Genomic DNA, 11,137 nt, shown 5'->3' with positions numbered 1-11,137 from the left:
CTGTCATTCTCCCACATCACTTCCTAATTCCTGACTTCACACACACCCAAGAACCGTTTCCTGGCTGCAGTTCACAAAATGATGTTTAGGAAAACATCTAAAGGCCCTAGTCCCGAAACACCTAAGGCTCTCGTTTAAATTTCAGCATGTGGGAACCTCCCAAGCAGTCCCGAAGCAGTTCTGGCGTCTGACAATGAGCACATCAGCCAGGGCACTGCGACCCCAGTCCTTAAAACAAAAGCTCCACGACAGGAAAAACAGAAAGCCCCTGGTTCAGAGAGTCTCCGGCTCAGGGAGACGAGCTGAGGGCTACACCTGATAGGGAACTCAGGAACACGTGGGCCCCAAAGGCATCTACCGTGATTCCCACGGAGGCACCCCAACTTCCAAGGTACGTCGGAGCTCCGCACAGGAACCGGAGGTGACATGCCGCTGTGCAAGGGATTTCCGCAGGTACAGCAGACCGCTGCGAGCGGCAGCGCCTGGTTCAGGGACAGGGACCCCAAGAACCCCTTTCGGAAGCGCAGCCCCGCGGGCTGGCTGCAGGCCGGCGGCCGCTACACGAAGAGGAGGAGGAGGACGGGCGAGACTGGGCAGGCCCCGGCGCTGCCGAGGGCGCACCACGGGCCAGGCCTGAGGCGCGGCGGCACCGGCGGCGGGGCAGCGCTGGCGGCGGGGAGGGGACCCGAGGCGACACCCGCAGCTTCGCGCTTCACAACGCCGAGCCCGGCCGACCGGAGGCCTCGGCACCCCGCTGCTGACGGGCGACACGCGGCCTGTGGGCTGCTGCCCTGCGACCTGCCCAGCTCGGTCCCGCAGCTACCGGACCCCACCCGGGTATGGGTCACCCCGCGGCACAGCCGCGGTTCCGGACGCTGCCGAGGACAACTCGAAGGCCCTTCAGCCCGGCGGCGGCGGACACCCGTGGCTGAACCACCCTCCCGGGCCCTTGGCGCTCACCTGGTGGTGGGCCCCTGGCGCCCGGGGCGGCGCGGGGTGTGCCGTGTCCGGCGGGGCTACCCCGGCCCTGGCTGCGCGCTCCTGGCTCTGGCGGGTTCGGCCCGTGGGGGAGCGACGGCGGGCAGAGCGCGGGGGGCGGCTGTAAGCGACCGGAGCCGCCGCTCATGGCGAGCCCGGAGAAGCCGAAGCGAGCACGGGTCTGGAGGGGCGGCAGGAGGAGGAAGGCGGCCGAGGGGGAGGCGGCTGCAGCGACCTCAGCAGCGGGGGAGGAGGCGGCGGAGGAAGCGGGGGGCGGCGGAGGGGAGGAGGAGAAGGCAGGCAGGAAGGGGGCGGTGGAAGAAGCCGCGCATCGGCGGTGGCAGCCCGCCTCACCGGGCTGTTGGAGGGGCTGCGGCCGCTCGCGGCTAATATCCCCGCCGCGCGGAGCGCCACCGCGGTCTCGCTGGCTGGCGGGGGACAGGCAGCGGGCGTCGGACTGAGCCCCGCGGCGCGCCGGGCAGGCGGCAACCTGCATCGCTCCTCTCTGCGGCGCCGGGGCCGGCTACAGCCCGCGGGGAGGCATCGACAGCGCCTGGCCCGGCAGTGGGAGCGGGCGCCGAGCCATCCCGGGCTAGACGCGACCGCAGCCGTCCGGCTCGCAGCCCAGGAGGCAGTCCTGCCCCGCCTGCTTCCTCCGCCCGGGCCCAGCGGGCGGGAGCGCTCAGCGCGAAGCCTCCCCCAGGCCGCTCTCCCCCCGCACACCGCTGCACGAAAGCAGCGGGACAGGGGCAGCCGGGGATCACGCCGCGATCGGCTGAGCCCCCGGGGCCCAGGGGTCCTCAGCCCACCCCAGGCAGACCCAAACCGTACGCGCAGAGCCCGGAGTCATTCTCGCGTTGCGCTGCCGTGGGATACGATGCGGGCCCTTGGCCGCTGGGGCCTCCCCACCCTCCCCACCTGCGCCGGGCGAAGCACCGCTGTGCTCCGATGCACCGACCTACCGCGGGAGTGGGCAAAGGCCGCGATCTATTGGACTTGCGGGCGGCTGCAGGCACTCCGCCGGGGCGGGGTCGGGTGCTAGCAGAAAGTCGGAGCTGTCGATACACGCCTGAATTTGTCACGGGAATTGCGGTTTATGAGGTTGGTGTCAGGTAAGCGCTGTTCAAGCGAATCCATTGGCATGAGGTGGTGCGGGGAACGCGGCTAAGGGTTTCTCTCAAAGCAGTGGGAATGCCGCTGTGCGAGTGAGCGGCTCTGCTGGGGTGAAAGTTGCGCTAACCGAGCAGGGCCAGCGGGGTTTGGCTTTCGGGAAGAGCAAAACGGCAAGATCGATACATGCATCACCAAACAAAAACAAAACCAAACAACAACAACAAAAAAAAACAACACGCTGCTTGGCAAGATCTGATAACTGGGGGGAGGTGCTTGCTGTCATCGATAGAACGACAATCCTGCGAGATCGAAATGTGCAGATTGAGAATTCTTTCCGTATCGCACTGCACTTTCTCCTGTGCAATGCTGTGAGTGGAAAAGGTTTCTTCATATCTTGCCTTTGTCAGCATTACCCCGCTGTGCCACCCTTTCCCCTCTCTCCTTCATGTCATTGATGGAGGCTTTCACCTGCGGTAGGACAAGGTGATCATGACCCCGCAGAGGCCAGCACCTTGAGGACTTATTTCTCACTGCCGACATGGTTCATTGTCCCAGCAATTACATCCCAGCTGCTCAAAGCCTTCCTAGACGTGTTTCCTTAAAGTCCACGGAATCAACCTCTCATGGCTCCGGCCCCAAACCAGGAAACAACTACAACAGCTCCTGCTTTGTGATGTGTTTGGTGGATGTTGGGTGACAGAAGCTCCCCATGACCCACAGTGTGTGCTTGAACCCAGAACCCCCCTGTGTGCTGGGCTGCATCCCCAAAGTATGAGCAGCAGGTCAAGGGAGGGGATTCTCCCCCTCTGCTGCTCTCTGGGGAGACACCCCCCCCCCCCCCCGCAGTCCTGTGCCCAGCTCTGGTGCAACAACACGAGGGATTTGGAGCTGTTGGAGCGAGTCCAGAGGAGGCCACAGAGATACTGTGAAGGCTGGAGCATCTCTGCTCTGGAGACAGGCTGAGAGAGCTGGGCTTGTTCAGCCTGGGGAAGAGAAGGCTCCAGAGAGATGTTAGTGCAGCTCCCAGTGCATAAAGGGGCCAACAAGAAAGCTGGAGAGGGGTTCTAGTTGAAACTAGATGAGCTTTAAAGGTAGCTTCCAACCCAGACCATTCTGTGGTTCTATTACAATCCTGTGGAATGCAAAGGTCTGAAGTTCTTTCTAGTCATGTCTTCTGTATCACCTTTCCAACGTGTCCGCATGTCTTTCAGATTGCTGCTGTAGAGTAAGCACATGCAAGCATGAAAGCACATGCAGCTGCATGAAGATCCTGGCAATACACAGATGGCAGACGGATGAACAGAGTCACTGTTGCTTTGTGATCATTCATTTTTTACTTACTTCCTGGAGGGAAATTGCTTTAAAACTGCTCCCATACTGAAGTTACATCATGAGATTGCACTGTGGCACAGACTTCCTTTTTTTTTTGTGAGACCTCCAAAACTTTGCATATTTGAATACTGGAGTATCTTATACTACAGGGAACGGTGTGAAAATGGCATCAGTCCTTCAACTAAGACAATATTTTAATTTTTCTGCACCTTGATTGTCTTCCAGAAATAAAGAAAACATATTTCTGCAGGATGGAGCTACTTCAACTCTTAATCCAGCATGCACTCCAGACTAAAGGCTGTCTGTCTGCAGCTGTGCAGACAGTTTACCTTGACAGCTCTGCTGCATTGCTCTTCATTTACTTCTGAAGCTGAGGAGTTCCATCTTCCTTTTGGTTCTAAATTTAAATAAAAATAAATTTTCAAGATGATATCATTAGAAGAATTAGATCCACATGTCTTTTAACTCTAATAGGACAAGAAGAGGTGATGCCTTTAGCCTAATACCTTGTTAGGGTAATTACCACCTTTGGCAAACCATCAAGCTTTTGGCTGTATGCAGAAAGCCTTCTTCAGGTATGCTTAAAGTCTTCAGGTACTAAAAGGCAAGGTTTTCTCTTTTTAAGGTTTAAAACAACTGGTATCTTAACTCATTTTCCGAACCAGAAACATACGGATGTCCAGAATTAAATTCATTGATGGTTTACATGAAACAGATCCAGGGAAAAGTTATAACAAGTGGGGTTTATCTTCCTCTCTTCTCCTTCCTCTCTCCTCTCTTTTTATTTATTTGCTTGGTTTTTCTTTTTTTTCTATTGTGACATTTTGTTTTAAAGTTCATGAATTTGTAATACTGCAATGATCAGAAAGCTACTGCACTCAGAATTGTAGAGCTTTTTTCTTTTCAGGTGAATTCAGACCTCACTGTTTTGAGTCAGAATGATCACCACAAGAACATCTGACACTGATGTAAGCTCTTTTGCAGATCAGGACTGGTTGTTTCTTCAAACCTCATAACTAATTCTGCATAAAAAACAACACAGAATTTGAGTCTAGATTTCCATATCTACAAGCGGTCTGACAGAATCAGAACCAGATTCTTGGTTGTTACCGTACTCCAGTGTTGAAAACAGTGATATTTGGTATATTGTTCCATTAAAAATAGAGTAAGTTAAACTCCCATTTCCAAGGCACCTCTTAAAAACTGGCAACAGCTGAAGTGTTTAATGCTTTGTGGTTTATGAGCCAGACTTTACAATGGGATGATTTTAACCCTGAATCCTTCATTACCTCTTGTTTTGTACCCCTCAGTGCTGCTGAAGTGCCTGATTATGAGAGGGACACAGAAGAGATCTACTGGAAGCAAGACTGATGAGATGGCAGTTAATTGGAAAAAAGGAGGGAGTTGTGTCAGATTTTTTAAAAGATGCCTCTCTTATCAGAAAGCAGATAAATGTACTTCAGAAGGCAAATAAACTGCAAATTTCTTGTACAGAAAAAAATGCATATCCAGCTTCCTGCAGACAGAAATCTGTTTTTTTAAGTAGTTGAGAAGCACATATGAAATCAGCAGTGTGTAAACCCCTTCTTGTTGAGTGCAGTACTTGTGGAGTATGAGATACTTCCACGGGCACTAACATCACCAGTGCTGCGTTTTCCATGTCTGCAGCTGTCTGCTGCTTACTGCAGGCACAGCCTGAGTTGCCATTTGTGAGTTGGAGGCCAGTCCTGTCAAATGCTGAGTTTCTGCTGTGGGAGTCACTGGGTTAGTATCTGGCTAAGGACTGATCTGCAGGGACTAGAGCAAGTCTGTTGTTGAAGCTGCCAGTGGGACATCAAGTGATGGGACATCTTTACAGTGAGGGTGGTAAAACACAGGCACAGGTTGCCCAGAGAGGTGGTAGATGCACCATCTCTGGAAACATTCAAGGCCAGGCTGGATGTGGCTCTGGGCAACCTGATCTAGTTGAAGATGTCCCTGCTCATTGCAGGGTGGTTGGACTAGGTGACCTTTGAAGGCACCTTCCAACCTAAACTATTCTATGATACTATGATTGTGAACCTTATTGAAGAATGAGAAATGCAAAAGGCAGCATTTCAATACATGTTTCTATGATTGTAGTCTGTTGGGGAGGGATTGGATCCATCTGTCTCATAGAGGCAGAAGAATCTTTGGCAGCAGGCTGGCCAATTTGGTGAGATGGGCTTTAAACTGAAGGACTTGGGGTGGTGGGGAGAGAGGGAGGGTGTCCAGAGCATCAATGCTCACACCGTTGCTTCCTCTTGGGTAATAGGTCTTGCTAACCCGTGCAGGGATAGGTGTTACTTGGTTGCCTCTGAAGATGAGGATTGTAAGGCTAACTGTATTAAGGGTGTTTATGGTGAATCTTACAGCCTTTCTAAGGAACCTGATTGTGAAATTATAAATTAAGCACCTGTTGCTTTTAGGAACTGCACAGAATATGCCCTGTGCAGCACTTTGAACACAAGCCTGTGCTGTCTGCTATAACTTTCAGGTGTATTAGACCGAGAGACCCCTCAACTGTATTCTGTCAACATGTGGAGACAATTATGCAGCCAAGTATGCAATATTTTTTAAGTGTCCTGTGCCTTACCTAACTTCTCAGCAGTTCTCTCTGTGAAAAGCGCTATTTTGTAAAATTATTCCCAAAGCAAGATACTTCTTACAGCTTGATTAAAGAAGGTGGGAAAGGATGCTAAATTAGGGACTTCCTCACTGGCTGCCTTGCTTCAGATACAATGTGTATTGTAATCTCTTTTTGACTGAGGTGCATTTCCCTCCTGGCCAGCACAACCCTTCTTTATCACTCTCAGAATAGTAGATTCTCTGGATGAATTATGTTAAACCAGTGCCTCTTTGCCTGAGGCAGTTAAAGTTACTGTCAACATGTTAACCAAGTTATTGGTCTACTTTTCCACTGAGCCTTTTCAAAGCCACTCAGCTAAGCAGATGAATGAGACACCAGCTATTCAGTTAGTAACTGAACCAAAATGTCGTTTGTGATTTTACCAGCAGTTCTTGTGAACAGCATTATTTGATAGTCGCTTGTGTGGAAAGACATTAAACAGTTCTCATTCCTCAGATGATTGTTGGAAGTCTTGATTTACACCAGCCTAGAGTGAGTGATAGTGAAGGACGTGGTGTTACAACTTTATGACTACAGCTCTGCAGAACTGGGGAGGATGTGTGATTGTGGGAGGGGTTTTGTTTATGAATGTATAATATATCTAGGCAGTGTGGAACAAATAAACATCAATAAGCATATACATCTTCGGGGACTCTGAAGGCAGATTGTCTGTTCCAGTGATGCATAAGATATCAAAGAGAGTCCAGAATGGCTGCAGTGGGTGGAAAATTTTTTGTAAAGATGAAAGAGCATTGATGAAAACAAGGAGAGGTTGAGAGCTGTCTGTGAGGATTGATGAGGGGGAGGAGAACTCAGATGATGTTTCACCTTTCAACTAAGACATCAGCAAGGAAGAGGGAAACGCAAGGACTGGTGAATTCATGAGCCACAGTCTTGTGTGGGACAGGATCACAGCTGTGGTTCCCTATTTGGGAATTTGGGTGGAAACCTAACATCAGCCTAAAAGTGACCAGCAGCACCTGCATTTCATTCCTTATGTCTGCCATACAATAGGAAAGATCTTTCCTGAACCCAGGAAAGAGGAAGGCCCTGAAACTCACTGTGACCATAGGTATGTGCAAGGATGCTGGCTGGAAAGTCAGGCTGATGTGCCCAGGATGATATAAGAAGTATGTAGCCAAGGTAGAAGGAAGAGCCAAGTTCCCTAAGTCCCATCTAATGTATGCTTGATAATGCCTTCCATTCTACAAGCCTCAGTGTACCTGGCTGCAGGTGTGAATGTCATAAGCTTGATACTGGGAAATGTCATAAGCTTGATATTGGGAAAAGATCTGGAATGAATCGAGACAGTCAGTGCTTCAAGAAGAGAAATTTTAGGAAATCTTCTATGGCTGGATCGAATAAGCCACAGCCTAGAGCTGCTGCTGTGTTGCTACCCTGAAGGTCAGGTAAATACAAGACTTCATGCTGGGTTTCCAGAAGTTTCCAGTCACAGCCTGCACCCCCTACCCCAGTTCCTCTCTCCTACCATTCAGAATGATTTATGACATGGAGCAATATGGAGCCTGTGGTACTTGACAAGCATTCTTGCAAAGACCAAATCTCTCTCATGTATGACCCTAGCAAGCCAACTAAATTCCACCTCTACGTCTGCTCCTCTGATCAAACCCGTAGAGCTTATTGGAGTTACGCGTAAGACCATATGCAGTCCTGTCCCTTTTCTTGGAGGAGCTGCACAGCAAACCTGGCAATAATAGGGTGTATGCTTGCTATGTGTATACATGTACATATGCATAAACTTACACACATACATGTGCATATACGCATATACCAATGCACATACCAATGCACACAGGAGCATATTTGGAAAAAACAAATTCTGGGTATACAGAAACTTCATGAAGTCTGAAAACTACTCTGTAAATATGATGGCAGTCCTTTGTTCTTAAAATCTGCTTTTGACTGTGAGCTGTCATGTTCACCCCTAACTGATCACAAATTCTACTCTACTTATTGCTGCTTTCTAGCTCCTCATTAAGGATGGCCTGAGCAGCCTAGTACTGTTCCCTGCAAAAATGCAGATTCCAAATCTGCGCTGCTGGCTGTCCTAATCCTAAGAACCCCAATGTTTTTCATCCTTTCAGCACACAAAAGAACACCAATCATGTGAGTGACTGCTGTTAGAGATTTCATTTTGAAGATGTGGCTGCTTATTCCCCCACCTTCTCTTTTCCTCCATTCAGGCCAAGCAATGTAAGATTCTGATTTACTAATGAGAAATTGGAATTCATTGAACAGCTGTCCTCACATGACATGTCTATAAGTCTTCCATTGTCAGAAGCAGGACTGCATTTTAGCTATTGGAACATTAGAGGAGTAAAGAAGACAACAGGAAAAGCTTTATGAAGAAAGTTTTAATTTATGTTTTGTTCATTCATGATGATGAAAGATTATGAAAATACATTGCCTTGTGTTTAAATTAGGTTAAATGTATACAATGGCATATCATCACTTAAAGCCCAGCAAAAAGTTTACAATAAATCTTGAATGCATTAACGCTTACTCTGTAAAACATACAGACAGCACAATTAAAACCCCAGCCTCATTAGAATTCCAGCCTCTCATGGCCTTTCTGAGAGCAGAAGAAACTCTGTGTGTAACCATAGGAAAGTATAAGTGCACTTGGAATTAGAAGTCGCAACTAATCATTAGAAAATAATGGTTTCAGAGGAATGTATTCAGAATATGATTTAGAACAAGCAAGTTACTAATGCTGTAAACCACCTCTATTTCATCTCTAAAATATTTCTGTGAGTTTCTGTGCAGTAGATGGTGGGCTGCATGTGCCTGTTTTTGAATTAAGCGTAAAGACATTCTCATGGCAGCAAACTGTAGAAATGACACCAGCAGCATCACAGTGATTTTTGACAGTGATCCTGTATAGGATCACAGGTTCTACACCTGGGTCAGAGCAATCCCAGGCACAGCTACCGGTTGGGCAGAGAAGAGATTCAGAGCAGCCCTGCAGAGAAGGACTTGGGGGTGTTGGTTGATGAGAAAATGAACATGAGCCGGCTCCAGTGTGTGCTTGCAGCCCAGAAAGCCAACCGTATCCTGGGCTGCATCAAAAGGAACATGACCAGCAGGTTGAAGGAGGTGATCATGCCCCGCTACTCTGCTCTCATGAGACCTCACTTGGAGTATTGTGTGCAGTTCTGGTGTCCTCAACATAAAAAGGACATGGAACTGTTGGAACAAGTCCAGAGGAGGGCCACAAGGATGATCAGCAAAAATATAGTTAAATGCTTACCATCACTAAGTCTTGCATTAATGAGCTCTAACAAATAGAACCAATAATGTTAATCAACATATGCAATGTTTTTAAACAGATTGAAAAGTCGAAGCATGATTAAACTGTTAGTAACAAAAGTCTTCAAAATAAACAGTGCTAAACTTTGGGAACAGGTCTTTAGCTCGTCATCTTCATTACAAGTACGGTCAGCCCATTACTGACCTTTCTTCCGTCCCTGCACAGAAGTACATTGGACTATACAATGGCCCTGTACATTCCTTTGGCAGCATTCAGAAGTACGGTGTAGTACTCGCCGTCATCGTGAGATTATAGATGAGGTTTTTACCCATAGACCTTATCCATCTCACATGATGGACCTACTCTGGCTGTGAATAGTGGTTCCCCCCCGTCCCGTCCTCAGAGCCGCCGCTGACAAACATGCAAGCATGTTTGTCAGTTTTGATCACAATTACATAAAACCTCACTTCCCTTGTTAAAAATATTAAGTATTTGGTGCAAAATATTTGCATCTTCTTAATCAGCCCAGATACTTTACAACTTCAATGAACACAGGATATCTTTGTGGCATTCAGCTACTCAACTGGCTGAGGAATCTGTGCAAAGCATTCTGCACTCCATCACCTACACACTTCTTACTAAGGATCAGCTTTGACTGCACTGATAGAATTTCCCTTGACACTAGGTGCATCCTATTTGCTATTTATTTCCTTTTCTGGCTTCTGCCATGTTTTATATACCTGATGGTGGTTACAGAAGGACACTGTGTGTGCTTGCCATTCCCAACACACAAAAAACTGTTGTGGATGCCTTGGTGGAGCTGTGCGTCTCCTCACATGGGATAGTTCAGTAAATGAAATGTTACTAAATGGGAGGCTGAATTTGAAATATTATCAAGCATATAGGTACTCCTATAGATAGGAGTATGTAAAGCCATCATACTTTCCACTACTGTGGTCAGACTTTACCCGAACCATTTAGCCCTTTATGGCTACATTTTCCTCATCAATAGAATAGAAATACATTAGCCTGTGAATTATACCTTACACAACTCTTTTGAAGCCTCACCATTATCTGTCTATGTGCTGCAGTAATAGAAATAAAGATGTTCAGTGTATGGCAATTCACAACAGCTTGTGGTTCATGATAAGTGCAACCAATCAACACATCAAAGACTGGGCTAAACCACAAACTTGTTTAACACAGTATGCTCGGTAAGCTGAAGGTTTGCCTTGAGCAAAAACTAGTTGTGATTTGCCAGTGTTATACAGTAAATCAGTTCTTAGAATATATGTTGCCAATGCTGATCTGTGTATTAGAGGTAGTACACAGAATGCAACAGCAAACTGCAAAGAGGGCTTAACGGTTGGAGCAGTGTTCTACCTGAGTTTAACATCAGCCACAAGACAGCATTCTGGAATGCTTCTTCACTTCATTAGCGGTTACATTTATTCTACTGTCAGTATTCAGTGATAGAAAGTGGGATATTTTGGCTCAGATTTTAAACACCTGATTAACTTCAGAAGTATATTAAAATATTTCTCTGCCAATAGCTATATGGCAGTATTTTCACAGAAAATGTCTCAGGATAAAAGAACAACTGCAGCAAGTGCATATACAAATTAGGCTTGCAGCAACTCTTCTACCTTACTTAAAATGCAGGTCCAGCACAATGTGTTTCTCTGTCTCCTGAGATTCTTGGTGAAAAATGAAATGCAAGCTGGTAGTTGTCTTTATGAACTAATCCCCATTGTTCTTGTGTTCCCACTGCCGTTACGCTGTTTAACACTAGATGT

General features: G+C 47.8%; 1 long non-coding RNA gene across 1 annotated transcript; it reads left to right on the top strand.

Moving 5' to 3' along the window:
* Positions 1-4,304: 4,304 nt before the first annotated feature.
* Positions 4,305-6,525, top strand: LOC134170383 (uncharacterized). Its single transcript, XR_009967261.1, has 2 exons — positions 4,305-4,391; positions 4,734-6,525. It is a non-coding gene; the product is annotated as an uncharacterized LOC134170383 (long non-coding RNA).
* Positions 6,526-11,137: the final 4,612 nt, after the last annotated feature.

Source organism: Pezoporus occidentalis, unplaced genomic scaffold (genome assembly GCF_034315485.1).
Source record: "Pezoporus occidentalis ecotype Australia unplaced genomic scaffold, CSIRO_AGI_Poc_V1 ctg372, whole genome shotgun sequence".
Classification (NCBI taxonomy): domain Eukaryota; kingdom Metazoa; phylum Chordata; class Aves; order Psittaciformes; family Psittacidae; genus Pezoporus; species Pezoporus occidentalis.
The sequence above is the reverse complement of the archived record's forward strand: the minus strand, read 5'-3'. Positions and strand labels throughout refer to the sequence as shown.